This window comes from Equus przewalskii, chromosome 24 (assembly GCF_037783145.1).
Source record: "Equus przewalskii isolate Varuska chromosome 24, EquPr2, whole genome shotgun sequence".
NCBI classification, from domain to species: Eukaryota; Metazoa; Chordata; class Mammalia; order Perissodactyla; family Equidae; genus Equus; species Equus przewalskii.
The window spans coordinates 34472774-34500405 of NC_091854.1; the positions used below are offsets into that span (position 1 = coordinate 34472774).

General features: G+C 43.8%; 1 long non-coding RNA gene across 1 annotated transcript in view; it reads left to right on the plus strand.

The window, feature by feature from the left end:
* The first annotated feature begins 929 nt into the window (after nt 1-929).
* Nucleotides 930-27632, plus strand: part of LOC139079038 (uncharacterized) — a 35834-nt gene continuing 9131 nt past the window's right edge. Inside the window, exon 1 of the long non-coding RNA XR_011532297.1 lies at nt 930-1058. This is a non-coding gene — a long non-coding RNA (uncharacterized lncRNA). The remainder of the gene's footprint in view (nt 1059-27632) is intronic.

Genomic DNA, 27632 nt, shown 5'->3' on the forward strand with positions numbered 1-27632 from the left:
TTGGGCCTGACATGTTAGACTTCTATAGCTCCTGGAAATTTTAGAATCAACTGAGGAAATTAAGCAGATATCAACATCAAGAATACATATTTTGAGTCCTGAAAGCCAATATTCAGTTCTGTGTCTGTCCTCACTAACTCTATTTGTCTTTAGGTAGTTTACTTAAATTCTCTGTACCTCCTCCGTTTCCTTATCTGTAAAATAGGGAGAGTGACAGAGCTGTTGTGAGGACACAGAACAGTGTCTGGAACATAGTAATTACTATAAAAGTGTTTACTATTTTTTTGTTTTTGAGGAAGATTAGCCCTGAGCTAACATCTGCTGCCAATCCTCCTCTTTTTGCTGAGGAAGACTGGCCCTGAGCTAACATATGTGCCCATCTTCCTTTACTTTATATGTGGGATGCCTGCCACAGCAAGGCTTGCCAAGCAGTGCCTTGTCCGCACCCGGGATCCGAACCGGTGAACCCCAGGTCGCTGAATCGGAACGTGCGAACTTAACTGCTGCATGCCACTGGGCCGACGCCTAAAGGTATTTACTATTATAATTACTAGCAATAATACTGAAAATCACTACGACTTATCATGAGCTTGATATTTTTAAGTCAAAGAATTTGTATTCAAGTTCCGGACAGTACCACAGACAAAGAACAATACATTACAATCACAAAGACTGGAAATAGGAAATTTAGTTTCTATTATTTGCAGATGATTTGATCATCTACATTGAAAATTCAAAAGCATTTACTGATGAAATATAGGAAAAAAGACAAGATTTTAGCATAGAAGTTAAATCAACGTAGAAAAAAAATCCATTGCATCAATGTACCAAAATAAATATTGCCCCCATTGTATTCTTAATACCCTGAGAACTCGAGCTAGTAATTTCCCTTGTCTGGGCGTGGCATTTTATCTGTTTACAGTTCAGCTCTTGTACACTGAGTTCATTTTACTCGGCTCTGCTCTGGTCTAGTTCTAACACACGATGGGTCATCTGATCTTCTGCCTCACCTCCCCTTCCAGGGTGTTTTTCAACTGAAAAGTACGCTCTGACATTTGGTAAGTGCAACATGTTATTTCAGATGCTAATTTTGATATAATCCTTGCCTCTACTGAGTTTATAACCCAGTAACAACAGAAAGATTAATACTTGCATTTTCTTAGCTCATCAAAGTTAGCACAGTACTTTCATTCTATGATAAAATGTTTCATGTGTATAACAAGTACATAAACGATGGAATACCACACAGAATGTAATAGATAATGTGAATGCCATGCAGAATGCGTTACGCTCAATTAAAGCAGTAGAAACTGAATAGTATTTGTGAGAACTTCAGTTCACATTGGCTGATTGGCCACACATTTATTTCCCTTTTCTTACTTGGCCTTAATAAAATTATGGTAAAGAATTAAATAAAAAAGCAACAAACTATCAGCCCATAAGGACAATGGTTTCATCTGCATTGTTTGCTTATGTATCTCTGGAACCTGGGAAAGCGCCTGGCACCGGGTGGCGCTGAGCAAACGCTGCCTGCGTGAATGATTGATGAATACAAGGGGAACTGAGGAGACGCCGTCCACAGATGAGATATTTCAACAAATTTATGAAAGACAAAGCAGGTGGGAAATTCTATTTCCTGTTATGTGGGAGAGTAGATAACCTAACTGACCCTCCTGCTGAAAGAAACTAGAAGTTCTGGATTTATGTGAGTGTTTTAAAATAAACTAATTAGCTAGCAAGAAAGGAGGCCCAACCAACTGAAAACAGGAACCCAGAAATGTCGGCATAGCACTTTGTACTGATTTTGCTCTGAAGGCAACTGGTGAACACTGGGGACTTAATTCTCATGGCTCTGATGGCACCTCACACAAGAGATCAAGCCCCTGGTCTAAAACAGGACATCCTGCCTCCCCTTCTCATCACTGGGGATGGTTCCCCATGCTTCCTTTGTCAAGTCGGAGCTTCCTAACCCTGAGGAGACGCAAGGAGCAGAGTCTGTCTGTCTTAGTCTTTTGTGTTATTGGAGTGAAAAACACGCTCTCTAACAATTTTAACTCCAGAGTAGCCATCATTAAAATGTGAGCCAAAATTGACATGGCCTGGGTTGTCCAAAAAATCTTGATTTGAGAATTTAGTTAAGAGAGTTCTAGATTTATTGTATCCAAAAGGCCTGGCAGACGCATATGTAACAGCTCTTTGAAGAAATTCTCAAACTAGTCCTCAATGATATGTAAATTTTAAAAGATTATAAATTGACAGCTAAAAATTATAAATCATGGGGGCTAGCCCCGTGGTATAGTGGTTAAGTCTGGTGTGCTCTGCTTCAGTGGCCTGGGTTCGTGGGTTCCAATCTTGGGTGTGGACCCACACCACTTGTCAAGCCATGTTGTGGGGGAGTGACCCACACACAAAGTAGAGGAAGATGGGCACAGATGAGCTCAGGGATAATCTTCCTCAAGCAAAAAAAGAGGAAGATTGGCAACAGATGTTAGCTCAGAACAAATCTTTCTCAGCAAAAAAAATAAAAAAACCCCAAAATTAAAAAACACAGAAGAAAATGCACACCATGAGTAAGAGCCAGCAGAACCTACAGATGAAAGAATCAGACTCAATCCCCCAAATTTTGAAGTATCATGCAGAATATAAACTAAATGTATAAATAAGTTTTATGTAAGTCTGTATAACAAAGTACTTCAAAATGCAATGGATTACAAAATTAAGCCCTAATTTCTTGCTAAGGCTCTGTAGGTGGGGATATGGCTCTGCTCAATTTTTGGGTGTGATGAGCTTGATTTAAGCAGAAACTTGGCCTCAGGTCTACACCACGTGCTTCTAACCCTGGGACTCTGGCAAAGGACGGAGCAGAGCTGGGATGTGCTTTTGCTGTGCTGGATCTCAGGTGTGCAAGAGACCCAGCCCAGCAATGCAGGCACGCTAGAAGCCCCACTCAAACACGTCGCACACCACGCCTGTTCACATTGCCCAAGTCACAGTCAAGCCCAGCATCAGCAGAAGAAAGAGGAAATCTTCTCCCACAGGTTTTGGGGGAAAGGAGAATGAATATTTGACAAGCGATAATCCAATTTGCTGCAATAAGCATGACCAGTGTGCTTAAACAAACAAAAGAGAATGCTGAAAATATTAATTATGAGCAGACTATAAAAGTGACCAAGAAAATCTGAAAAAATAATCCAATAAATGTATAGCAATAAAAGTATAATGTTTGAAGTGAAGACTCAATTTTATAACAGATTAGACTCAGCTGAGGAGAGAATTAACACACTAGACTACACGTCTGAAGCGACACAGAGAAACAAAGAGATTTAAATCCGTGAGTAGGAGGGAAAGAGACATGGGCGGAGTGAGAAGATCCAATGAAACTTTGTCAGAGAAGAAGAGAGGGCGTGAGAAGGGAAATGTTTGAAGAAAGTATAGTCGGGAACTTTCCCAAACTTAAAAATGACAAAAATCCTCAAATTTGGGAAACCTAATTAATTTCAAGCAGGGTAAATAAAAATAAATCTACACCTGGACGCATAATGGTGAAACTGGAGTAAAATTCACATGATAGAAACATTGCAGAGCATTAAAGAATGACAGAATAGCTTTAAAACAGCCAGAGAAAAAAGACAGGGGACCTGCAAAACCATGCTAATTAGTGTGTCAGCTGACTTCTGACAGCCATAAGGGAAGCTAGAAGCCAGTGGAACGAAGGCTTTCACATGCTCAGGGAAAATACTTATCAAGCGGAATTGTATAAACGATGAACCTTTCTTTCAATAATAAAGGTGAAGTAAAGTTACTTTCAAACAAAATTTGAGTTTACCAACAGATCCTTATTGCAGGAAATTCCAAATTATGAACATTAGGGAGACAGAAGTTAGATCAAAGGTTTAAGATGTAAGGTAGAATGATAAACAATAACAACAAAGATGACCAAATGAATAATTGTTAACTGTGCAAAACAAAAAATTTTTTGTGGGGTTAAAATAAACTAATGGAAAGTGAAAATACATGGCAACAACATCATAAATAAATTGGGTAGATGTTGATAAGAAGGAGCATAAGGTATCGATAAAATTAGGACTTTGGTCAATTAACTACAAATGTGAAATTTCTAGAGTGACCACTAAAAGGAGGGAAATACAGTGTAGATAAGAGAGAAAAAAATTGAATGAGAAAAATTAATCAGTCTAAAAGTTGATAAGAAAAGAGAGAGAAACCATAGAAAAGCCAGGTCAAGGAGAAAGTACACAATAATGTTGCAGTAATAAATTCGTGTAAATCATTGTTATGGAAAATGTAAATGAACTAAACTCTGCAATCGAAAGGCAAAGATTATGAGGACAGCTTTATTAACAATCTCAAGGTGGATGCTGTTCAGGAGAGCCCTACCCAAAATACAGACACGAAAGATTGAAAGCTAATGGATGGAAAAGACAAGTCAACAGATGTGGCCATGGGTCTCTCGTATTCTCGCTGCATTGATAATATTTGACAAAAATTACTTGCTCCAATCTACCCTGGGCACCAGTTTCAAATGTAGTCCCTGCCTTCAGTGTGTATCTGGCCGACCGTCTCTTCCTGTGACTGATGGCCCCTTCCCAGTTAGCTGGGGTTACCCCCGACTCAGTGCCACAGGCTGCCTGAGTGGAATACTGTCCCCCGTAGCCCTCATCCTCCCCTTCGGTTCAAGTGCTTCGTGGGGAGGCTCCTGTTAATGTCATTTTGGTGAATAGTCTCATGCCCTTGGGGTGGAATTTATATCTGCACACAGGCCTCACCTCAGGAGGTCTAACGTGGTGTTTTCACGCAGGCTGTTAGGAAAAAGGCATTAAGAATGGGGCCTTTGGAGCTTCTTTTTCTTCTTTTTTTTTAAATTGTGGTCATAATAGCTTATAACATAGTGAGATTTCAGTTGTATGTTACCGTTTGTGAGACACCGTATATATGTGCCCCTTGACTCCTTGTGCCCACCGTCCACCCCGCTTCCCCTCTGATAACCACTAATTTATTCTCTTTGTCCGTAAGTTTGTTTATATTCCAGAAGTTTTATGGTTTCAGGTCTTACCTTCAAGTCTTTGGTCCATTTTGAGACTATTTTTGTGCATGGGGGAAGATAATGGTCTACTTTCATTCTTTTGCATGTAGCTCTCCAGTTTTCCCAGCACCATTTATTAAAGAGGCTTTCCTTACTCCAGTGTATGTTCTTGTCTCCTTTGTTAAAGATTAGCTGACCATAGATGTGTGGTTTTATTTCTGGGCTTTCAATTCTGTTCCATTGATCTGTGTGTCTGTTTCTGTACCAGTACCATGCTGTTTTGATTACTTCAGCTTTGTATATTTTGAAGTCAGGGATTGTGATGCCTCCAGCTTTCTTCTTTTTTCACGATTGCTTTGGCTCTTCAGGGTCTTTTGTCGCCCCTAGATGAATTTTAAGATTCTTTGTTCTATTTTTGTGAAGAATGTCATTGGGATTCTGATTGGGATTGCACTGAGTCTGTAGATTGCTTTGGGTAGTATGGACATTTTAACTGTTTATTCTTCCAATCCATGAGTATGGAATATATATCCATTTCTTTATGTCATTATTGATTTCTTTCAGTAATGTCTTATAGTTTGCTTTGTATAGGTCTTTCACCTCCTTGGTTAAATTTATTCCTAGATATTTTATTCTTTTTGCTGCGGTTGTAAATAGAATTGTATTCTTGAGTTCTTGTTCTGTTAGTTCATTATTTGAGTATAAAAATGCTACTGATTTTTGTAAGTTGATTTTGTACCCTGCAACTTTCCTGGAGTTGTGGATTATTTCTAATAGTTTTCCAATGGATTCTTTAAGGCTTTCTATATATAAAATCATGTCACCTGCAAACAGCGAGAGTTTCACTTCTTCACTGCCTATTTGGATTCCTCTTATTTCTTTTTCTTGCATAATTACTCCGGCCAAAACCTCTAGCACAATGTTGAATAAGAGTGGTGAGAGTGGGCACCCTTGTCTTGCTCCTGTTCTCAGAGGGATGGCTTTCAGTTTTTCCTCATTGAGTATGATGTTGGCTGTGGGTTTGTCATATATGGTCTTTATTATGTTGAGGTACTTTCCTTCCTTACCCATTTTATTCAGAGTTTTCATCATGAATGGATGTTGGATCTTGTCAAATGCCTTCTCTGCATTTATGGAGATTATCCTGTGGTTTTCTTCCTCACGTTGTTAACGTGGTATATCACGTTGATGGATTTGCGGAAGTTGAACCATCCCTGTGTCCCTGATATGAATCCCACTTGATCATGGCGTATGCCTTCAGAGATTCTTGAATCATCCAGAGGTGCCCGTTGGTTCTTTGCCTGGTGTGAAGCAGCTGTGACTGGGGGGTGTTCGTTTTTCCTGTCGTCAGCCCTGACGTCCCACCTGAGTTGGAGTCACTGTTTTTGCTTTGTACGTGAGTCGAGCTTCATCTACGCACTGCCCATTGCCCCGTGTGCATCGAAGTGGAGCACACGGTGCTGGGGAGCTGGCACCCGGCACTCAGCAAGGCTCAGCTGGTTGACTGAGGGACTCGCTTGTACACACCTGTCCTCCAGAGCACACAATGCAGGTTCACACCTCAACAAGGTGAGAAACGTCTCTGTGTGGGGACCTTGCAGGTCTCTTATGAAAAGGCGAAAAATGTTCATGGTAAATTCACAAATGTTGGAGTCCTACGAACACTCTGTTGCTTCTTGCTTTTCTCTGTTAGAGTTCTAAATGATTTCCTTCTCCCTCCTTTGTTTAATCCCACATGTGCCCACTGTGTTAACTTTTTGATGGCAAGCTTCCGGTTATGTCACCTTTGCTGAAAGACCCTCTATTATCATTTGGTGCTCAGAGAAAATAGTCAAACTACTCATTCCAGCCTCTAGACCCTTAGTTATCTGACTAGTCATTCTTTCCAGATTTTTTTATTGCTATTTTCATTTTTCATCCTAAATTCTTTCTGTCAAAGTTAATATTTGTTCTTTTTATACATCTTATGTTTCCTGCTCGCTTGCCCTTCACGCTGTGCTTCTGCCAGGAATGCCCTCACTCTCATTCCCACAACAATCATTTTTTTGTCTTGGTAAATACAAGGAAACATAACCCTCAGGTGGTGTTTTGTGTAGGTAGAGACTAACTGACTATCACACAGGACATTTGTTGGCTACTGTCGACAGCGTGGAAATGCTCAGCACCATAGAGTCTACAAAGCTGTGTGGACCTGGTCAGTCTGGCCAAGGCCAGAGAAAATGTCCTTAGAAGCAGGTACATTTTGTTAAGTGAGTGGCCTCCTACTGATCAGATCTCATTTATCTCAACTGCTTTGTCTTCATTTTTGACTTAATCCAAGTAAGAAGAAAGAAAGACAAACCCATGAGAAACTCTGGTCAATACATTGTGAATTTAAGAAGACTTGGGTAATATGAGTGATGCACTGATGGTGTGGACCAGTGGTTTTCATATTTTTCCCCATAGATTTTTGGGGTTTCTTAAAATGCCTTACAGACCATGTGAGAGATGAGGGCGAGGACTGAATTGCTGTCTGTCCTCCTTCCAATTCCACTGGACTCCTTCCCCGTCTTTCTGGACACGTGGCTGGCCACACCACTGGGATATGCGTTACTTTGACGGGAGAGACAAAATATCACTTACCTTTATGACCTCGCCCTACCCTGTGCTATGGACTGGATGCGTGGGTCCCCCCCAAATTTATTTGTTGAAATCCTAACCCCCGGTGTGATGGAGGTGGGGCCTTGGGGAGGTGATGAGGTCATGAGGGTGAGGTCCTCATGATGGCATTGGTGCTCTTGTTAGAAGAGACACTGTGTTCTCCACCGAGTGAAGCCACAGCAAGGAGACTGCGAGCCAGGAAGAGGGCTCTCACCAGGGGTCAAGTCAGCTGGCACCTCAGACTTGACTTCCAGCTCCAGAACTGTGAGAAACAAATTCCTATTGTTTGAGCCACGCAGTCGGTGGCATTGAGTCACGGCAAGCCCGAGCTGACGGGGACTGCCTGCCTCTCCCGCCCCCTCCTGCCCACAGCACACACAGGATGTGTACTTAGGGGTGGTAAGTATGTTAGTAAATTTGACACCAAACCATTCAAAATGGCCCGGTCAGCCTCCTGGACAACACATAAACCCGTGCTAGAAAACTTCCAGCAACAGAGAGGGTCCCAGAGAGCAGATTTTTAAAATCCATGAAGAGTTTGCTTTTGCCTAGGTAGTTTTAACCATTTTTATCTCCATTCAAACTCTTGTGTCTTTTTATATTGCAGGATTATTCTCTATTCAAGATTTTACAGAGAAAATATTCACCTGATATAGACACAAGCACTAAATCACTGTACACCATCTCTGGGTATTTACCACTATTATTATAGCAACTGCTCAGGCACATTTCAGCTCATGCGTCTCAGCTGATCCTTGTGCTACCCTGTGGGGTTGGTGATGGTCTCCTTCTTTTTTATACGAGGAAACTGGGCATAGGAAAGTGAAAGAAACTAAAATTATAATGGTCATAAAAGGGCATTTGAATTTTGAATTATACATTTTATTCCATATCATTTCCTTTGCTTTTTATGTGCTTAACCTGTGTAAAAAATAGAATCCAGAGAAGCACGCGTTTGTAGGATGAACAGTCAGACGTGAATCCGTATGGCCAGTTATAATCAGGTCCAGATGCTTAGTGCTCTGAGCTACGAGAGACCCCATTTGATGCCCCAGTTACCTACCATCATCACGATTAGGATGGGCATCCGCCGACACTTGATAAAGGAGATAGCGTAATTTGGTGGAAAGAGCACGGGCTTTGAAATCTGTCCTGGAATCGGTTTTCAGCTCTGCCACTTACTAGCCATTAGATGTGGAACAACGGAGAGTGAACCCCTCTGAGTCCCCATCTCCAGATGCATCAGATGTGATGACAGTGATTTTATCTTATGGGGAGTAAAGGAGATAGCGAACAGGAAAGCACCTGTGATGGTCCTGGACATGGAGCGGGCACACTGTAGGCACCCAAAACTGCTAGTGGAATCTGAGTTGTAGGGGTTCTGCACCAACACTCATTAGTGTAAGTCAGTCAGCCTCCTGCTCATCGGGGCTCACCAGCTGTTGGTGAGTCACTGAACAGAGACAGCACAAAGGCAGCAAAGACCAAGATCCAAGTGAGCGAAACCATGGCGGGCTGGTGCGGGAGGAGAATCTCAGGGCTAGATAGTCAGGCCAACTGACCTCTTCAGGAGACCAGCCTTCTGGAAAAAGGCAAGCTTTTGTTTAGATGGACAGGGAGGAGGGAGCATGTGTGTTGGAGGACGGGAGAAATGACTTCTAGGAGAAGCGGATGTTTGTATGGGAAGGAGAGGCGATCATCGTGGGTGGAGCAGAGGTCTTGAAGGTGGCTTGTGCACTGTGCTTTACAGTTTAAAAAACGTTTTGCCTCACTTGAGCCTCTGCTCAGATCTAAGAGGAGGAGAGGACAAATTTCACGACCTTCTTTTGAAGAACAGATAAAACGGCACGTGATTCTGAGAGGCCGAGGGACTTGGCTAAGGTAACACGTCTGTTACCGACAGGGTGGAGCCTCAGGCTGCAGTCTCCTGCCTCCCAGGGGTTAGGGAGGTGGGAGGGATCAGACCAAAGAAGTAAGAGGGGAAATTGTGACTTTGAGGGACAACCTTAGGGGTTTGGGATTTTTATTCTGCAAGCCACAGAAAAACTATAAAAGCTTATGACCAAAGCACATATGCAAGGTAATATTTTTGAAGATCAGTCTGGCAGCAGACCTGGGGTGGATGTCTGTCCCTCAGACAGGGCAGTGTTCTTCTAGAATCTCTCTCTTCCAAGACCATTGTCCAAATGAGTTTCAGGGCAAAGAAGGCTCTGTTCTTTATGCCATCTTGGAGAAGGTACTCTTAATCAGGGAAATGGAGCTATTAGCACACTGGCAGCCTTTTCTGTTCTGCATTTTAAATTGTTAATTCAATTTATTTCTGGATAAAATATCTGTGTAAATCAAGCCAGTTTGCAAAACTGACAGCTCCATGAAAAAAATATCGGGGGGAAAAGATCATATGCATGACTAAGCTATATTTTAATCTAAGCAAGTGTTCTGATTAAATCATAAGGGGCTGGCAGAATGGGACATCGTAACTCACTGAACTGGGTCAGGCTCATCTCCCCAGACAGCTCCAGTGCAATGAGCCGTTGGGTTTGGTGGAAAGATTAAGGTCTTGGAGTAGGTCAGATCTGGGTTCAAATCTTGAATGTGAGCCCCCAGAGGTGAGGGACGTTCTGCCCACTGTTGTGACTACAGCACTAGGACAGTATCTGACTCAGAGTAGGTACTGTACAAAGATTTTCCAAAATTAAGCAAAACGAGAACTCAGCCCTACCACCTACCAACTGGAAAACACGGGTGAGTGACGTCATCTTACTGCTCCCCAGCTTCTCCTCCGGAAGTAGAGACAGTGCTGTTCACTTTACAGAACTACTGTCAGGATCAGTTGCAATAAGAGTGAGCAGGATGTGGGCTGTGGGGCGGGATGGTTTGGACGCCTGTCCGTGAATCCAGGTCGTAACCTGGGTTTCCCGTCCAGATGTTCCCAGCATGCTTTGCTGGGTGGAGGCGACGTCCTAAAGGGCCCTGACTGAGCCAGACACTCGGGTTTCTATCCTTCTCAGGGACATCAGTACTTTTACCAAAGGTCTTCTACTGTTGAAATCCAATTTTTCAGGGTGGTAGAACTTTGAACCAAATTATTCCTAATTAGCAATTAGTTCATTTAGGAAGATGGTGGATGCCCACATAGTGGACACATTTTTTATATTATTATTATTCTATGATCTCTCCCATGGAGAGATTCTGTGAGATTCATCTCATCTTTTTACTTGCTATGACAAAGCTCCTTCTCAAGTGTTCCCATTTTGAAGATGAGGAAATCGACCTGGAGAAACCAAACGAGAAGCTCACAGTCACTCATTAAATCAACAGCAGAGCTGATGTCTGAACCAGGACTCTGGGTTCAAAGCCACCATGCTTTATGGCGGTATTCCACATACGTTTGTTGATTGAATTAATGGGCAAAGGGCATCACACTCGGCTTTAACTCTCCTTCGGTCCAAGATGTTCTTTCAGCTCCCACCGTGAAGATATGAAAAACGAGGAGTCTGGCTCTGATTCAGTAGCTAAAAGCATGTGTGCTGTGGAGCTGTTAGGTTTTTGTTGGACTGTTCATGAGTGTACATCAGTCTTACAAGAGCAAGGGCATCCTGTCGATTTATTATGTGCCGTCCCTTCCGCCGAAAGAAAGAGAAATGAAATAAAATATTGCAAAAAGGCCAAGGTAAAGCGGCTATGAAACGACGTCCGTGACGGCAGGAGCTGACCTTCGCTGGGTGTGATTATGCCACAGGCCTCAGGCTCCGTGCTGTACCGTCATTTCACAGTGGCCCCCGGAGGGCGAACTGTTGTCCACAGTTGTAAGAGGAGAAACTGCCCTGCACTCTCCATGGCGTCCTGTCTCCCTCAGGACAGTGCCAGACGCCCTCACCGTGGCCCACAGAGCCCTCCACCACCAAGCTGACCATCCCAAGTTGAGCGCAGGAAACCCAGGATTGTGAGTGTGATCAACACCCCATCGTCTTGCTCAGCAGACACTAGGAGGCAGCGGGATTCCACGGGCACGGTGTGGTCCCCACGTCTGCCCGAGGTGAGGAGGCCTCTTTGGTTCAGGTCCAGCAAGCGAGAGGACAGGCAGGGTCAAGCCTCTCCGGCCCCGTATTGATGTCTGAGAAAACCCCAACAGGAAGGGGTGGGGCTTTGCCTCTCGTGGCACAGGGCACGGGGGAAAATGGGGCTGCAGTGCCACCAAAACACCAAGACCTTTCCCAGGAAACACTACGAAGTCGCAGCTGCTGTTTGGGGAATGAACGAGGATGCAGACTTCCTTAAGGGTAATTTGATTAAAAAATAAAATAAAGTCTTTATTAAAATGGAGACTGAGCGGTTAGAGAGACCAAAGCTTTCCTGTGGGTACAAGGGACAAGGAGGAGGCCCCTCTGCTGTGAGATGAGCACCTTCCTGGAGGATGTCAGTGTCACCGTCAAGAAGGTCCATTTATCTGTCTTCTGAGCCTTGGGAGGTCCCTCACTAATTTGTGAGCTGGGGTTCCGGGCGAAGCTTGATTGAAACTCAGCTTACTCTTACTTTCTCTGACAGCCATGGAGAAGGAGTGTGGGAGACGGAAAGAGGCTCCCGGGACCTCCTGGTGGCTGTGTGCTTACCTGACCCTCTGCCTGGATAGACAAGAGAGGCAGGTCCACAGCTGTGCTCCACATGACCTTCTCTGTGCAGCGACCAAGCCATGCGCCCGGCGGTCATCAATCCTGGGCACGGCCTTACACCAGCTCTCCACCCCATCCTTCACCCACTCCTGACAGGTGGAAAGCAGATTTGCATAACAACCTGTTTAAACATTCAATTTTTATCCACCTCCGAGGCACTCCGTCCTCAGCAGTTCTAATGGTTAGTGACCCCTTCAAAACCAACATCGTTTGTCAAGTCAAATTAGGCTTGTCACTAAGTGCAAGGCAGTGACATTCATCTTTCTGATGCTTGCACACCAGTGTGAGGAGAAGTTCTCCTGCGGACTCGGGCTTGCTATGCTGAGTGAGTCGGCTCCCCAGTGAGGCAATTGTAGAGAAACAGGAGACTTAGCTGGAAGGAAAATATTGTTGGGTCACTTGAAATGTATGCAGATTTGACATTTCCCTTCTGATTAGCGTGTCTACACATTAAAGTTTGTGTGTGTCACATCGGATAGTTCAGACGCCGGGGAATGTCAGTGAGCACTTGAAGGAACTTGATTTTGTTGCTGACGGAGAAAATGGGAGGACTAAGGGGAAAACTTAAGATGGGCACTTCATTTGGGGTGACACATGGACTGCGTAGGGGTTTTCAGAATAAAAATAAAATGCCGGGAAGGGAACTAACTCGTCTCCGAGGTGCCAGTTGCCCTGTATACACACACGCACACACATATATGCAGCCTAATTTCCATCTTTGAGGGGCTGTGGTCCTTTTGGTAAACAAGAGGCAAGCATGGCTGAAGGCCCGGCAGACAGTAAGAGCACAGAGCTGCGGTCTCAGACTCACACCTGGCAGAGGCCCGGTCCTGCTCCTCCCGCCTCGGCCTGCCACCTCCTCAGGGTGCAGCGCATCCCGCCTCACCCACCGCGGGAGCCGTAACCGAGAACGCCAAGCAGTGCCCGAGCGCCTGGCTCTGTCCTCAGTCTGCAGAGCTGGAGATCAGACTCAGCCTTTCCGCTGGGACCACACGCCAGATCAGGCCAGATCCTGCTCACTCCTGATGCTGTAAACAAAGTTTTCTTGGAACAGACACGTTCATTCATCCACACGTTGTCCAGGCTGTTTGTGCGCTCCAAGGGCGGAGGTGAGCGGTTGAGACAGGCTGCGGCACTCACAACCCCTTGTCTATTTACCCTCTGACCCTTTAGAGAGATTGTGCTGACTCCCGTGTTCGGGCTCTTGCTGAATCCTTTACACCACCTGTGGGGACGGCGCACAAAGGGAGTGACAGGATGTCATGGGGTGATCGTGTACGCTACCTGAGAAACTGCGAAACAGTAGACAAAATAGTGTGAAAGCTGGAGAACCAAGGCAAAGAAATGTTATCCAAACCATATTTTAGTTCGAGCCCTCTCCTGTCAACGCTAGGATGCTAAAGTCGCTCCTCCAGGCCCTCCTGCAGCCCCAGAGGGTATCCACTCCCTTCGCTTACCCTGACCTCCCAAGGCTGTGGCTCTCAGCCTCAGGTCCACTTGCGGAGATGAACAAAAACACACACACGCTACTGCACCAGGAACAGAACCTCAGGTTTACTGAGTCGAAAATCCTCGGAATGGTAGCGGGACGTTTATATTTTCAAAATGTTTTATCAAGCAGCCCATGTCTGGGTATCCTTGCCACAAACAACTACAAATCTGTCTACTCCATCCTCCTGCAAGCGCTTGACAATAGTTATCCTTCCGTGGCCTTACACATTATCTACATGTCGACTTGACCTTGAGCTTTCTCTCAGCTGCAGATGCATTTGTTTCACTGTCTACTTGGCATTTCCACTTGGAATCGCAAACTTCACCTGTCCCAACATAAATTTTGATTTTTCCACCAGAGTCATCCCCATCACAGTCAACGGCATCACCTAATCAGTTGCTTAAGTCCAAATTCTAAAATGTTTCCAGGATTCTTTTTTCCCCAGTCCCTTGTTGGTGAGTCCAAAATACATCCTGCTTCTAACTCCCTTTCCTCTCCAACACCACACTAGGTTGGGATACCATCCTCTCTCACCTGGATCACCGTAAGAGATCCAGACTTTCTCCCTGATTGGATTTTTTTGGGGGGGAGGGGAGTTAGCCCTGAGCTAACATCCGCCGCCAATCCTCCTCTTTTTGCTGAGGAAGACTGGCCCTGAGCTAACATCTGTGCCCACCTTCCTCTATTTTGTGTGTGGGACGCTGACACAGCATGGCTTGATAAGCGGTGGATATATCTGCACCTGGGATCTGAACCGGTGAAGCCTGGGTCCCCTAATCAGAACGTGGGAACTTAATCACTATGCCACCAGGCCAGCCCCCTGATTGGGTTTTTGGATGCTCACAAACCACAATCTTCTCTCCAGGGCAGTTATAGTGATCTTCCTAAAATTATGTCAAGACACTTTCCTGCTTAAAGCCTCCAGTGACGTTCCATTGTGTTTAAAAACACCGCAGCTTCTTACTGCGTCCTGCAAACTCTATACACGTTCTGCCTTTGTCAGAATCCATCTATACCACTTTCTCCTCTATCCCACACAACAGCCTCCTGAGACTTCTCACTGTTTCTTGAACGCCAAGCTCGTTCATTTCTCAGGGACTTTGCACTGACTGCTCCTTGAGCTCAGACAGTTTGTCTCGTCTAGCTCCTCCCTATCACGCAGGATTCAGCTTAGAGAAGCCGTTCCCGACTACCCTATCTACAGAAACCCCCTTAAAGCAATATGCCACTTTTATTGAACACCTTGTTCTATTTCCCACATAACTCTTATCTATGTGAAATGATTGTGTTTATTTGTTTCCTTGTTATCCACCTTCCTGCAGCAGAACACAAGGGCCGCAAGAACACTCCACGTCCGGAAGATTGCATAGTGCATGATTGTTGCTTAGTATTCTCCTCAATCTTTTCTTTTTCAGGCTAAATTTTCCTACTGTTTCAAATACTTAGTAAAGTATGTTATGTGAGTTCATTAACTATGACCCATTGTGTGGTCACAATCTATTCGAGCCAACTTGCGTATACTTCCTCCGAGCAGAAGCTGGTCTTTGCACTCCTTTGAAAGCTTTCTATGCATTTAGTACAATATTGTGTACATAGCGGGTATTGAATAAACGTTGATGAATGGACTATATAATGGGCTTTTGGTTCCATACATCAAGATTTTCTTGAAGGACAGATAATTACTTCTACTTTATATCTGACATTTTAATATAACTGGTTGTGGTCATTATCCTTTGGAATTGAATCCTAGTCAATTCTTCCAAAAAAAAAAAAAAAGAAGAAAATAAGGCAAAATTACCTGTGAGCAATCCACAATTGGATTTGCATTTAAAAATTGCCGAGTGAGCACTCCTGCCTGACGGCCAAATGAAATTAATCTCTCGTAACTCAAGGTCTCATCTATTTGGAGGGGGTGCTGGACTCAAGAAGGGCGGCAGGCTCTCTAAGTGGTACAAGTCATCTCTCTCATTATTTATATTTATAAGGTGTCCACAATGTTCCCACACGATGCCAGCCAGTGGGAATACAAAGGTGGTTATGAGACTGCCCTGTTCTTGAGGGGTTCTCCGTCTCATTCACATGGTCAAGGTCCCTATCCAGCCTGCTCTCTGCTCCTTGGAAGTGTCCACATTCTTGAAGAAGCGATGGGACAGGTGTCCACATTAGTAATAGTTTTTCTCCTCTTCTGGATGCAGCTGCTGGTCTGTGGGCAGACACCCGACCCAGTGGAGTCAGTTTCTCTGTCGTAAAAGTTTGAATTTAAGGAACAAACACTGAGGGAGTTGACCCCTGAGTTGTGTAAATGGTGGAACACAGTGGTCCATGAGTTCTTGCTGCTCTGGTCCTGAGAAGGCCTTACTCCTGACCTCCCAAGACCTGACTATTTATTTGGTTTTCAGATTTCAATGATGCCTTAAGAGAATTTGAATAGGCTTCTGTTTCTTGCAACAAAATTTCGAAAGAGACCGGTTCCGCAGATGAGGAGACATCAACTGAAACCCACACTTCGGGTGGTCGGTGCCATGAGCGAGGTCCAGGCAGGTTGCTGTGTCAGTGAAGAGGAAGGGCCTTAGACCTGGCGTAAGAGAAAGCTTGCAGGAGATCTGCTAACCCGAGGGTGAGGCGTGACGATCGTCTTGGCGAAAAACGGTGGGGCGAAGAAACGGAGGTTTATGCAGCATGACCAAATCCAGGGACCTGTGCAACAGCAGCTGTACTGGGGGAAGTACAAGTTGAGTATAATTGGAACTCCAAGTGTCAGGTGGGGAAGCACAAGGAATGCTTCTGGAAAAGTGGGTAGAAGCAGGACCAGGGACCTTTCCTGAGATGCTAAGGAGACTGGGCTACACTTTTTTGGTTTCTAATCTGTCCCATGGCTGTTTTGGTTCCTTCTCTGTGGAGCTCCAGACCGCATCCTCGGGCACCTTCTAGCTGTGGTAAGCTTATGAAGAGAAACACCTGCTATGTGGAAAAAAGTGAAGATTCAAAATCGGGAGTCCAGAGTCTGAGCCTCTGCTAGCTGAGTAATATTGATCGAGGAATTTACCTTCTCTAAGCATCCATTTCCTCACCTGCAAGATGGAAATTATGAAACACCCACATCCCAGAGTTGTAGCTGAGACCCAGGCGAGTGGGTGTGGTGCCCGGCTCTGTGTGAGTTTCTCCATGAATTGCAACCGTTTTCTGAGCTCGAGTGTTGTCTCCTCATTGAGAATGGGAAACTCAGGCTCAGGGCGTCGAGCGTCTGTCCAGTTTCCTGCAGCTGGATGCAGAGCGGCTGAGGCACACGCTCCATCGGCCGGACTTTGAATACAGGGCTCATTCCCCAAACCACAGCTGCTTAGAGATAAGGAAGAAAATGAGAATTTTTAAAGTAGCACTGTTATGACTAAAAAATGTCGTACACACACTAGCTCTTGCCCTTCAGTGTGTGAGGTCAATGTCTGCTGACCGCCCACATCCTCCTTTTGGGAGGCCTCTGCCGCTCAAGAGCCCTGGGCTCCTTGGCTTGCTTCTTGTTATAGACAAAATGTTCACACACCCCTTGGATCCACCACGGCTGCCACCAAGGCGTGGCCTGGCTTCAAGGTCCTCACCAGCTCCCTGTCCAAGCTGACTCTTTCTGGTGTTCCGTTGCATTGGGCTCTGGCTAAGAACCTAAAAATTCACCTGATTACTTCATTTATCCTAAAGTATAAAAGACTTTTATTAGCTTATTTTATTGCTCCTGAGTTGTATGTTTCCTCTTAAACAGAGGTTCCCTGGAGACTCATTTTCTTAATCCAGCATTTCTTAAAGCTGTTCCTAGGAATGTTAATGCAAGGAGATGTTCCATTAAAATAGAATTCTTGACAATCACTATATTGGCTAACCTATTAAAGGCGCTGAGGAGTCCTGCAGATTTAAAAAAGTAGCTTTTCTAACTGAATGATTCTCCTTTGTTCGACCACCAATTCTCTTTTTGTGGATCACTTGTTAAAGTCTCATAAAATTAGCATTACGCAGAACTCACGTTGGGAAACAGCACCTTCACAAAAATCTGTCTCTGTGGAAATTCTGCCGTTGTGCTGCCTGGAAGGAGTGATCTTGTGAAAGCAGAGGCATGTGGGCATAATTCTCAAATACAACATATCGCGTTATTCTCAGGGGTTTTATGGGACTTGAAGATTATACAGTTGGTAGGGCACCCTCTAAGGAAAATAAAATAAATTATGAATCAAAATTAGGTTTCAGCGGTAACTTGTGCGGGTAAAGACCCCTGCCTGAACTTTATCACCAGCCCACAAAAGATCGGCCTTTTTCAAATGAGCGTGAGCCCAGCCTGGCTTGTGTTCCTGCACAAGTGGAAGAACAGAGGACCAGCCAGCGGAGGCTTATGCTCCCGTCCAGCATTGCGCACTTCCTAAATAAGGATCCATATACTGGTTTCTGTGAAATTGAGTAAGTCACTTTATTTCTCATTCTCATGGGCTCTATTTTTAAAATAGGGCAATAATTGTCCTATTGATGATGAATAATTATTTTGGAGAAATAATTAATGGGGAAGTATTTTTTAAAAAACAGAGCTGCAGCTCAATACAAATATTGGTTATGATATTCTTGCAAAAATGCTTAATTCTAACTACTACATATATGTTAAAAATCACTTATATTATTACTAACATGTCAAATAAAAAACAAATCTGGACTTCAGTAGGGGGAGACTTTATTCAAAAGGAATATTGCAGTAAGGAGAATGAGACTATTGCAATAGAGAGAAAGCTGTGACCATAAGCTCTGCAAGCATCTTGCACAGAAAAGGGATTTTCTTTCTTTCTTTTTGTTTGGTGAGGAAGAGTGGCCCTGAGCTAACATCTGCTGTCAATCTTCTCTTTTTGCTTGAGGAAGATTGTTGCTGAGCTAACATCTGTGCCTATTTTCCTCTGTTTTTTATGTGGGATGCCGCCACAGCATGGCTTGATGAGCAGTGTGTAGGTTCACGCTCGAGATCCAAACTGGTGAACCCCAGGCTGCTGAAGTGGAGTGCATGAACTTGACCACTATGCCACTGGGGTGGCCCCAGGTTTTCTTTTATAGGGAGAAGAAACACCACCGAAGTCAGCTGATTCTCAGGAGAGGCTGTTAAGTGAGGGTTGTTCTAAGTTACATGCTCAGTGGCGGCCAGAGTTCAGAGACCTGGGGGAAGGAGAGAACCGAGTGGAGTTTGGTCAAGCCAAGTTATGGGCATTTCGTCCAGTTTGGTCAGTGGAAAGAAACAGCTCAGCTAATCATGCATGAGACAAAGAATGGGAGTTTGGAGGTCTGAGTCTGGTCTTGTCACCCAGAAGCAAGAGGCTCATCCATGCATTGTACATGGGTCACACGCAGCGGGGCCATTTTTGGGAATATGATGGGATTTCTTGACCATTGCTGTTTTCCAAGAGCACAAGGCTTAGGTGAGGTCCAACATTGTCACATGTCATCACTGTCATTGCCTTTCTGAGTTTGGTTAGTCATTCAACATACAGTATCTGTGGGCAAGATGTTTAATCTTCCAGACCTTCAGTTTTCTCATCAGCAAATGGGAATGATTGTAATGATAACTAGTTCACTAGGATGCTGTGAGGCTCGAGTGACCTAATGACAATACAGGTGCCTCACAGCTGCGACTACTGTAGAGATGCTATTTATTACTTTTCATCACCATTACTAGTGGCTCCATGGACTCTGCCTCCTCCTCCTCCTCCTCCTTCTTCCAGGATAATTCTCACCTGACACAGTAAAACGGAGAGGGCGTCAAGCATTTATAAGACGAATAGGTCCCTGACACAGGGCCACTCAGTACTCACAATGAAGTCCCAAGATGTGTATTTGGTGTCCCCATGTTACAAATAAGGAAACTGAGGCTCAGCAAGGCAAGCTCACACATTCACAAGCGACGGATGGAGATAAGGCAGGTCTGGAGGAGTCTGACTCAGCTCTTTCTCATGAGGTGTGCAGAACCTGAGATGGTCACGCACGCGAAACAGCCAACTCTCATCTCAGGAAATAAAGAGAGATGGAGAGATGACTGGGCTACATATGCATGGGAGTAACTGATTTTATTTAATTCTGGAAGCATTGAGTTTGTTCTCCTATATAGTTTCTTTGAAATAGGCAGAAAAAGATAAAGAGGAGAGAGAGAGAAAAAAAAAAAACCTCAACTCATCAAGCCCACATTGCACGCTGCCTGCCAGCAGTGTTTCTTTTAAAAATAAAATAAAAATGTTCGGTTGTAGGTTTTTTTCCTTTTTGGAGAGATACAGGAATTGCAAAGAGAGTGCCAGACAGCACTAGCATATGCTTATTTTTCTAACTCAATGTGGGCAGCCTTTCTTAAACATTTTGTATAAATATATTTATTCTCCCACTGAGACCTTGCCTGCCAGGTTCAGGCACAACTGAGTAAGCAGATGAGTTATAAACCAAGGAAAGAAAAGGAGAGATTGCCATGGAAATGCTGATGGCCCCTTTGTTCCAGCTGAGTACATTGCCCGAGTGTAATAAATTAGTGGCTGATGCGTTGATGATAAATCTATAGCGGTTTTCATATTCAAAGTAAAATGTATTTCATTCTGTCTTTGTGGAGATGTAGTCAGAAAGCAAGGAAATGTTGACATCCGGTGGGCAAGATTGAAAAAAACACACACACAAAAACCCTGTGGTGCACAACCCAAATTTGCAAGCTGTCTGCATTTTTTGCATTGGCCTCAGCTTTGACAAATGCAAAAAAGTCACTAATATTTTGACACTCTCCCTGCCCATGTCTGATACCAGCTGGCTGCGAAGCCACATACTCATTGTTCTGCTGGATTTTAAAGACTGGGTCCCAGCCAAAGGACTGGACTGGATCCATTCATTCATTTTCAAGATTGAAGTTGCAGCTTAACTGTAATGACCATTTCTCATCTCAATCTGGAAACCTCTTCCAAACCCAACAGATGCCCTGAGAGGCAAATGTGCATTCGGATGGGAAACCACTCTTGGAGACAGAAACAAAAGGCGATCTCCGAATCTGAGAACAATTCCTTGTGTGGAGAGAAATTGATATTCTGTGTATTGATTATATCCTACTTTTATTTATTTCTTAAAAAAATGCTCATGCTTTTCGAACTTTGGTAAAAATGCTTATTTTACCATTTTAAGTGAAAATGAAAATTTAAATTGCAGATACAGTATGACAACAATTATGGAAAAATATGCCCAGAAAAAAAAATGGAAGAAAACAGCTAAAATGCCAAAAACATTAACCGGGGGGGGATCTTTAAGGTTAGGGTGAGCTTTTTTTCTTTCTACTTTTAATGTAGTTTTCTTCTATAATGAGTTTAATTTTATAATTGGGGTAAAAAGGAAAATACACTAGTTGTTCCTTTGAAAAGGTGCTCTGTTTCTTTGCTCTGGCTGTATTTTCAGCTCTGGGGACCATATTGTTAGAGTAATCACAAGCAAGGATTGCTCAAGTGTGCTCAGCCGCAGAAAATAAAAGCACTCCATAATCTACAAAAAATAACTTTGCTTTCTACTTCTGAAAAATGTTCCCCTGCCGTGTGTTCCTGCTGTCCCATTTTTCCAGTCACTTAATAATTGGAGACATTAACCCTGATCGCTTTCAAATTTTCCATGTAAATGTACTTTCAGGTGAGCAGATGCCCGGGAAAGCTGCCATCCCGGGGCCAAGGGAGAAGGGAGCTACAGCTCCATCCAGGTGCCCCGAGATGCCTATATTTTTAGTCAGAGTACTCCTTGAGAAATAATTGTATTAACATTTTAATGTAAGTGTAATTCGTGTCCTTCTGTGTGCTGGACACTGTGCGAAGGACTTGTACGTACTATTTCGTGTGACCCTCAGAAACTTCATCCCCTAGATGCCTTCATCACATACGCCTACTTCAGCCGAGGAAAAGGGTGGATTGAAGATGGGAACCTGCATCAGTTTGATTGCAGCCCAGGCATTGTTGCCCTTAAGCTATTGGGTTCTGCCGTCATGTCCTGAAGACTTCCCTTGGGATCTCAGGGGCTCCACTTAGCAGCTGGCGACTCCAGCCCATCCCTGGGCCTCTGAGTCTTCCAGTTAAGCTGTCGGTAAATTGGGGTAATAAAGTTGAAGACCAGGAGTACAGTAGTTGACGCCGTCAGCATCGATTGGAGGAAAACTCTCCAATTCCAGAGCATCCTTTCCAGATAAAAACAGCTGAAAATGAACAGAGATAGGTGACTTTGGAAACATTTCCTTATCCTGCCTGTTACAATCGGACAGCATCTCTCCATGCCTGTACTCATGTTCCTCTTTCTGGCTCGTGCAGTGTTGATTAAAAACGATTGCCAGCAGTCGTCCACGATTGTCGGCCACGAACGCTGCTCTCCTCTTCTCTACCTGCTACCCCATGCACTATTCATGAGTTCTACGGTATTCGAAACTTCAATTTCCACAGATTAATTCTTACTAATTATTCACCATATGAACCTTCGCAGGAGAATTCCACTGGATGCTTCTCCATCCCGAGGCGGGGAAGGCAATGTCGAATTGTTTTCTGATTTCAAGTGGAAAACAAACTAATTATGTGGAAATATGATAATAGATTGCGCTGTGGGGACCAGGCGTCTGCAGGCTGCAGAATGTCTGCTCGCGGTCGGCCCCTCGTGCTATTTCTTCCAGGAGGAGCTGCCCTTTCATAAAGCATCAACATTATTGACTGGCCTGTGATTCCTTTCCTGGAGTTGAGGTAATTTGCATAATTGTATATTACTTCCGTCTGGTGGAAACAAACAAGATGTTCGGGTGCTAACGATGAAGCAGGCAGCATGGACTGCTGGGAAAAAGAGCGTTAGTAGAGTCCAAAGAAAACAAATAAACAGCAGCGTCTCTTTGGTACCTATAGCCACCATCCTCTGATCTAGCTCTGTTCCCCTTGGCCACAAGCGTTGTTGTTTTTCCGTCTGTCCAAGCTTAGGAGGTGGCCTGGGCGAGGCACATATTCCAGATCTGTCGAAATAGAAAGCATCCTCAGGCCGTGAGTGTCCACACTTGGCGTATTTGTTCAGGTCATTTCTTCTGCTTGGAGTGTCTTCCTTCTTCCCTCTGGTGGAAGTGTCTTATTCGTCACGATCCAGCTCAGAGGCTTCTCTCCTTTTGAGGTCCCCAAGGTTTCCTCTTAGTCTGCATTGTTCTCTACCTGAGCAAATATCAAATCAACACAACACGCGCTCGGCAAATTCATTCTCATTCACTTGCTTAACAAACAGTTTTGATCTTTACGATTTGCTGGCTCTATTTGCTGTGCTCTGGAGAGAGTGAGTAAACAAGAAAAAACTAAATCTTCCTTAGCTTCAATTCTCCAAGCCTCTTCTTCTCTGTAGCAGTTCAAATCTCTAGCTAGCAAATATTTATTCTGCCTCGTAATACACCTGGTGGACGAGTCGCAGCTCACTTATCTCTACAGCTCCATGACCAGGTACACAGTAAGGGCTACATAAATGTCTGTCAAACAGACTTGAGGTTTAAGGAGAGTGGGTCATGCAAACTGATGAATTACATGAGCGTTGCAAACGGTTATCTTACTTGCCAGCTCCAAGTGATTTGTACTGCCTGCGTACCCTTAGTGGGAAAGCCTTCTGTGATTGATTAGTCATGCCTGCAATGGAAATCTCAGTGGAGAATCGCAAACCACGTACAGGGTGCTTTCGTTCCCGTGACAGAGATTAACCTCTGGCATCTTCAAGAGACTCAACGGGTATAGGTATGGATGTTTCATGGGTGGAATTGATGAGTTTATCAAGTTGGTTGCCTACAGTTCAAGTGTTAAACAGGTTATAATCCACCAAGAAGATTGCAATATTGTGGTTTTGAACTTTAAGCCCTTAAAATGAAATATTTTGATTTGCTTTTCATGGAGGTAACAAGATCTGCCTTTATTGGGCTGGGCACCTTTCATATATTATTCCAGGTGACTTGTCACAGCAACACTGCACATTAGGTCATTTTCATCCCATTTTACAGATGTAGAAACTGAAGCCCAGAAACTTGACCAGGATGAAAAGGTTGTGAATGATAAATCCAAAATTCAAGTTCAGTTTGTCCTGACTTCAAAGTTTATGCTTTTCTTTCTTTCTTTTTTTTTTTTTAACTATCCTCATTACAAATTGTCATTCAGTTCTAGTCTAAAGCAGACTGCTCTGCACTCTGAGACCAGAGCCACTTGGACCTGGTGGATGAGGAGCAAACGTGTGAGGCACCCCAGTGAAGTGGTCTTTGAGGGCATAGAGGAGCCGGGCCCTTGTGTGAGGTGTGTGTGTGCAGACCGATTGACTGGGAAAAGCGGCTTCAAACGGAAAGAGGTTGAAAATGGAAGAGAACTCCTTTCATTGAGTGTTTGGCATGCCGGGCAGTGTGTGACATGCTGAATGATTTTCCTGAAGATCTTTTAGGATGAGCATTGCTAGCTCCATTTCTTGGAATAAGAAAATACAGGCTCGTTAACTACATTAACGACAAGAGGAGTATTGTTTATTCTGCTTCTCTGGTATTGAATCCCTAATTCAATATTGCATCTTCTGCCTGGCACAAAATAGAGTCTAAACAAACAAAAACATAGAAATATATTTTTGTGATGGTTAATGAGAAGTAAACGAGATTTTAAATCCAACTCTGTTCAACGCCAAAGTCTTTGCTGTTTCTATCATGTCAGGCTGCCCTTGGGAAGTTTAAAATCTGCTTGAGACTTTGAAACCAGTTCCATTTTTCAAGGATAACTTCTTGTACAGCTGCCTCAATGCAGCCGGTCCTTTGGAAAAAATGTTTATAAGAAGTCTTGGCAGGTTTCTTGGACATTAAATATCTCCTAAAAAATAATATTTTGATGGATTACATGTAAATGAATCAGAAACATATGGCTTCCATTTCCTTTCGAATGCACACACGGAACGTTTTTATGTATTTGGCAAAATGGATTTTCCTGAATGCCACCTCCACGCGCCCCTCCCCTTTCAGCCCCAAGCACATTATATCCAGGAGGACTGGAAGATCTTCTAAGAATCCCACAAAAACCTGGAACCTTCCATCTCTGCTTCTGACTCCACAATCCTATGTAGGTCATTTCCCCTTTTGTTCCCATAGCAGAGGCGGCTGCTGTTCAGCAAGGCAGGCCAGGCATCTGCGCCGGGCTGCCCGAGAACGTGAGGCCCTCATCACAGCAGAGACCCATCTACCTATCTTGGGAGTGCTGAGCACTGTCATTGCAAGCGAGGAGACTTAGTCTTCATGTATACAATGTTGGGTCATGTAAACTTTATAACATAAATATGTGCATATTTTGAGCCTTTTTAAAAAGAAAAAGACCGTTCCTTGAGATGTTTCGTTGGAAAAATCCCCTGGACCGGGAACAATCAGATATTTATTTAGAACAGTTAAAAGCTATTATGTAGCCTGTGGAGTATAAGATGCACCCATCATGACTTCGCAGCAAGGGCAGGAACCACAACATGCAAACTGATGAAGCGGCAGAGGGGACTGATGACCAACTGGACCACAGAGAAAGGAGTGCGCAGGCAGGCTTCTCAAGAGCTTTTTATGTACATTCCCAAAGGCCAGTGTCCAAATTGCAATGGTTGACCTTAATATTCAACTTAGATCAATTGAAAAAGTGAAGTATCTATTGTTAGTGATTTATTATAAAAGAACTATTGTAACATCCAAATATCTATAAGTTGGAGAAAACAGGGCCTGGGCAGAAAATAAGATCCTTTTCAAATGATGAAAGCAAAAAAAAGTGACTTCAAAGGAAACAATAGTGTGCAGGTGTCACCTAAGTCTATGGACATCACAGACTCACACGCCTTAGGGACCAAAGTAAATGAGGGAACACAGGCAGGATGAAAGTCAGTCAGGTTGGCTGGCGGCTGTGAGAAGCAGGAGTGAGCACAATCTCCCTGCAACCCACTCACGTTCATAATTTTTAAATCTCTAGTTGCAGACACATGTTTGAATTGCAGAAATAGATGTATCTTTGCATACCTGGTTTTCAACCTCGGTGACCAGTCACCAAATCTCTTTCTCCTACACCTGCAAACGTTCCCTCCGCTTTCCACCCTCATCTCCTTCCCACAACCTGTCTTGACCTACAAACGGAATGACTGGATTGGCCGGAGGGAGCTGGCCTGCATTTACTCAAGAAAATTCGCCGAGAGTGAGGTGCTGCCAGGTTCTCTTTCTACCCCTTTTCTTTCTCCTTATCTTTCTCTTCCTTCGTATAATTTCTGTTTTCAGGAAAGCAGCCTGATTCTGTTCAAAGCAATGTGATTTATGCCGAAGGAGGGAGCTCAGGTTGGAAGAATGATGGTGCCATTGTTGTGTCTTCGGATTGGATGGGCACAGCTGGAACAGAAGAGCGAGTGAGAGGGACAAAGGAGGTGGAGAAAGGAGCAGGGTGCTATTGAATGAAGTAGATTAATGTGAAGAAGGTATTTTTAGCTGTTTGCTTGGGTTATTTTCAGTTTACTATATGTCCACGACAGCAAGGAAAGGAAATACTAATGTGAGTTATTCGAGCAAAAGGAAAATGATTCCAAATGAAAGTATGGAAATGCAAAATGGAATGAAAACCAATGGAAAGGATAAACGTGTGCGGTGAATCCAAGTTAATATAGACTGTGTGAGACAATAGTAACTGCCTATTGTATTTGACATACATGGAGAAATGAAGTCCATAACAACATAGCAGAAAAGGTGGGTGAGGGTGGATGAGTTAAAGTGCTCTAAGTCTTGAATTGCCTGCATGATGGAAGTTCTCATTTGTAGAACTCTGATACGTGAGGGTGTGTTGTGCTCTGTAGGAGAGCCATAGGAAAAAAAAAGCATGCCTGTTTAACATGCTAATGGAGAGGGAAAATGATACAATGAAAGAATACACCATAAATCCAAGAAAACTATATAGAGAAGGAACAAAAAGGATAAAGGCAACGAGAAAATAAATAGGAGGATAGTAGATTTTAACCCAAATACATCAGCAAGCACATTGTCACATTAAGTGTAACCAGAATAAATATTCCAATAAAAAGTCAAAGCACATCACGCTGGGTTTTCAACTACAGGCTGTTTATAAGTGATGCATCTTAAATACGAGGACTCAAAGTTCCGAGTTAAAAGCATGGATGAAGAGGTAGTACACAAATATTGATCATAAGAATGCTAGTGTAGCTTTACTGGTATCAAAGTAGGTTGCCAGGCAAAGGGTATTGATAAACAGAGTTTTTTCATAACTATATAAGGGGCGGGGTAAATCTATCAGTAAGCTATCAGAATTCTGTATATGCCTAATAACATAGCTTCAAAAACCTATGAACCAGAAACTAACAGAAATAAAAGGAGAGAGAGTCAGATGCACAATTACAGTAGGAGACTTTTAATAAATACTTCTTATGAAACAATCACAGAAGCAGACAAAAATCAGCAGGTGTATAAAATTAACAATATGGGAATTAACAATATGGTTATCAATATGACCCATCTGATTGGAAAATACACTGGGCGGAGTCCATATCTCCCGCAGGAACCTGCCCACCAGCTCCAGCCAGGAGGCCCGCCACAGCCACTCAGCCATGGACAAGAGAAGTCACCTGATGGCCGTGTGCTTTCTCAGTGTGGTCTCTCCCCACTGGTGGCTGTGGGAACACTGTGGTGTCTGTGCTCCGGGCAGACGCAGGACACGTCCCTCAAGCCTTTAGGAGTTTGGGGGTGAAAACAAGTGATCTCTGTGAAATCACATCATGGTGA